We start from the raw sequence: 4,521 nt of genomic DNA on the forward strand, positions 1-4,521 counted from the left end.
ACAGAATCGAAAAAAATCGATATTTTGGTTCCGAATTTTGATCCGACCAAATTAACGGTTTTTCGGTTTTCGGTTCAGTTCTAGTTCGAAGCCCTGATTACAAGTGATTCATACGAAATGTTTTTCCTCACGCAAGTAGAATATCACTGCTATATATATATATCCTTTTGTTTTAATCAAAAAACCGACAAGGGAGAGGTTTGCCACGAAGTATTTTGACGTTGGCACAGTGAATGTTCGTGGCACCGTCTACACATATAAACGCGCTGCAAATTTTGCTGTGTAATGCGTCTATTACATTGAGCTACTTTACGAGCTACTTATTGGCGAATTACAATGTCTGTAAAGTCGCCTAGTGTGTGGGCATACTGCGTTTGCGCAGTAGCAACCTACCGGTAAAAAAACAAACTACGATCTGTCAAAATAGTCGCCGGCTTGTGGCTTCTCAGCGGATGGAAAGTTTTGTGTGTTATCATCACAATCACAGTAGCTGAATCGCCCGCTTTTAAATTCGCCAACAAACAGCTCGTTACGTAGCTAAATGTAATTGACGCTTTACACCGCATTTAGACCAAGCCAGCGAATGTTTGTTCTTCCCCCACTCCAGCGAAATTAAACGCTTTTTGTTGAGGGAGCATAAGAGTTTCGCTGGAGTGGGGGAAGAGCAAACATTCTCTCGCTTGGTCTAAATGCGACTTTACTTGCTCGGTTTGGATGATACTCGCAGGTGTGTGCACGGCATTATATGTACACGTTTATTAAAATAATCATGAATGGCAATTCAGTTATCGCTGAATTATCTTACTGGCACATACGATACTTTAATAATAATTATCTTTGTAAGTATGTATCTTCAATCAATGAAAAAAAAATTAAAGCCTCTTTAGGCCTTTAAACTTTTTTAAAAATATTATTTTAATTTGCATAAACTTCCAATTAAACCGGATTAAAAATGACAGCTTCATACTGATAAGAACATAATATCTTCAGAATATACTGAACTGTATTTATGTTTTTGTAATAATTGAAAAAAAAAATAAAAGCAATAAATCTCCACGCCTCAATAAAATCACTATGGCAGAGTTGTTTCGATAAGGACCCTGACATAATTGACCATGAACTTAAAAACGCTGCCTTCCCAAGGCGTTTTACGTAACTGGCATATGATAATACTTGATTAAATTTTTAGTGTTATTTTTTATAATGTGATTAACGCCTGGGGCAAAAAAATGACTGACTACGGCTCCCCCAATCTGATTATTTTGCCGAACGAAAACGGGCGTATTTCATGGACGGTCCGTAAAATATTCAATTAATTTTTTTGTTCCCTAGACTGTCCCAAAATAATTATATTGACCGTGTTCAACCACAGAACAGATTAATAAATATAATTCAACTAAGCTATAATGGCCACGCAGCTTAAGCGTCGGCCTATCACGTCGTGTGTCCCAGGTTCAAATCCTGGGCCTGGCAAGTACACGTCATATTGTTTTTAAATATGGGCCTCCATAGCGTGAAGGTTTATATTAACAAATATTTTGTTTTTACCGAAAATAAATTTTAGTCACTTGCTCAACCTATTAGGCATAAAGCCCACTTAAGCAGGCTTGCGGGGCGCTCGCGCATTTTCTATGTGAATCATCGAAAATACAACGTAATCAAATACGCTAGCGCACACTGGATTTGACGACGCATTGTGCCCGCCTGCCCCATGAGTCACCGTTTTTGTGATACGAATTAACGAAAATACAACGTAGTCCATTCATTGAACACGGCAAGCAAAATCACGCTCCTCGAAGCGTCGTCGATAGACGGGCGAGAAGCCACTATTTAAGAATAGTGAACTCTTTGTTTAGTTATTGCGTATCCGATATTAATTACAAGCCCCGAGAAATTTAATATTATTTTTATTGCTTTGTTATGAGAGACGCTGATAATAATAATTATTTTGTGCTCCTTGAGCCCCTTATTACATAGGTGAAGGGTAATGCGCGGGTGGGGGGGGGGGGGGGGGGGGGGGCTACTCAGTAGTGAGCGCACCGAACGCTTTTTTGGTGGGCTTTATGCCTTAGGTCCATACTCTGACTTCAAACACAAGTTGAAAAACAATAATATGTGTATTTACCAGACCCACGATTCGAGCCTGGGACCCATGACATTATAAACCAACGCGAAAGCCACTTGGTCATTATAGGTGTTTTTTGTATTACATAATATTATATACTTTATAGCAATTGTCTTAATTTTTTAAATACATATTTCGAGTACGTACATACTTAAGAGCATACTTCAGTGAAACGGCAAATAATTTTCAACTATATGTGCAATGAAATTATGGACTCGCTGGTAATCGGAGAGCAAAAGTCGAGCTGTGAACACGTCAATTTGTTTCGTGATGGCGACGGGGGTATTATTTTTTTAAATCGTGTAAAGATGACTAAAAAACGTTACCCATTTATTTGAAAAAGAAAACATGTCAATGAATATAAGTATTATTATTGTTACTAATAGAACAATAAACAGAACATTAAATGTATGCATGTTGACTTTTTATGACAAATTATATTTCGTTCGGCACGCGTCATTTACACAATCCGCGCATCGCCTAGTCACGATCTTTTTAGACCGTGCCCCAGCTGAGATATGGCCTTAAGTAATTATTTGTGATATATTATGGAGATTTCGGCAATTTACGACCTACGTATCTACAGATTCACCAAGTATTTTTTTTTTGCATTGAATTTATTAAATTATTGTATTGCATTAAAACTGACCTACACGCTGCAGGTCTGACGAGAGGCGCGTGAGTTGGCATTGGACCGAGGGAAGTGGCGTGAACTTGTAACCCTAACCCCAAAGCAGGGGCGTGACAAGGCGAAGTATCTATTAGTAGTAGTAGTATTATTAAAACACATTATTGAAAACTCTTCTTTTAATCTACGTAAAAAAAAGTGATTCTGATCGAATCGATGTAGCTTGCCAGAAGATTATTGAGCACATACGACCAATCGCAACGATTAGTAATTTATCCATGAAAAATTATCAGATAGGATAAATTGTCAGAATGCTTCCGATTTACAAAAAAAAGCAAACAAAAGAATATTTTATAGCATTCGTTTTTTGTTAGACAGGCCTGCCGAAAAGGAAATCCGACTCTTCAACAATAGTTAATTTACGTCACAATTAGAAACACCAAAATGTAGACATTTAGCTAATCACCAATCAGAGGTTAACGTTTAGACCAGTGCTTCTCAAATTTTTCATACCACGGCCCCCGAAATCAGAAAATAAAAGTCCAAGGCTCCGCTCTTTAAAATTTGTAGTCTTTAGTAACAAACAGTACTTTATTTACCATTAATTATTATTATAGGTACATTTTTATTAAAAATAATATAACACATTTACTAGCTTGTCAAGCAAAAATTAACTTAAAATTTATTACAGCTACAGCTTACAAACACAATTTAATGAGAAGGGAGTGATTGCATATTTTTTACGTTATAATAAATCAATTCAAGTCAACAGGTACAATTTTTGAAATGAAAGTTCGCAGGGTTTGCTCCAAAGTCACCGCGAAAGAGACGACATGTATTTATTTTGACATGTTATCAGTAGTGATGAAAATGCTGTTTCGCATAGGTATGTTGTCGCAATTAAGTCAATATAAATTTGTATAATATTTTTTTAACCGAAAAATCTAAATTTATAAATGTTAGTACATTATTTATCCATATCAGATTAAGTATTGTGATCGCGTGAAAATTAGACCTCGAGATTTTGACTGATTTGTATCAAGTATCGTTCAGTCATCACATTTTTACAACTTTTTCTTAGTTCGTATTCTTATTTGTCCGGTACAAATCTTGCAATCGATTTTTAACTAACTTTCTGACTAGCTAGACATTTGAAACTTTTAGAATATATTATCAGAACACGATGCCAATTCATTTTTTTTTTTTTAAATAATTTTAGCCATCTTTAAGTAGAATTGAATTCATTTTCAGTTAATTCTGTTTTGTATGAAAACTTATTTCGACACCATTATTGGTTGCTAGGGGTCTGGGGTCCTAGCAACTAAATTATTAATATATACGTGCGTTACTATGGAAATCAATATGACATGTCAGATTCAACAGAATTTAAAAACGTTGTATATAAAAAGTTATTTTTATCTTGTAATTATTATGATTTTTTTTTCAAATATTGAATAAATTCGCGGCTCCCTGGCAGGAGCTCCAGGCCCCCTTAAGAGGCCGCGCCCCCAGTTTGTGAGGTACTGGTTTAGACGACTAACAAAACTATTCACTTTGTTTTTATGTAAGTACCTAGATATAATAATTTGCGTTTATTCGAATTGTATCATAAATTCACACATAAAATAATTAACAATTAACCTTAACAATAGATAGTAAGTCAAATGAATCATACGTGTAACATTAGGTAATATATTCATGACGTTTCTTGTTGAAAAAGGGTTTTTTTACATAAATATATTACAACATGTAAATAAATGTGCGAAGG

This window comes from Rhyacophila brunnea, unplaced genomic scaffold (genome assembly GCF_057557595.1).
Source record: "Rhyacophila brunnea isolate RB1 unplaced genomic scaffold, BYU_Rbru_1.0 scaffold_16, whole genome shotgun sequence".
NCBI classification, from domain to species: domain Eukaryota; kingdom Metazoa; phylum Arthropoda; class Insecta; order Trichoptera; family Rhyacophilidae; genus Rhyacophila; species Rhyacophila brunnea.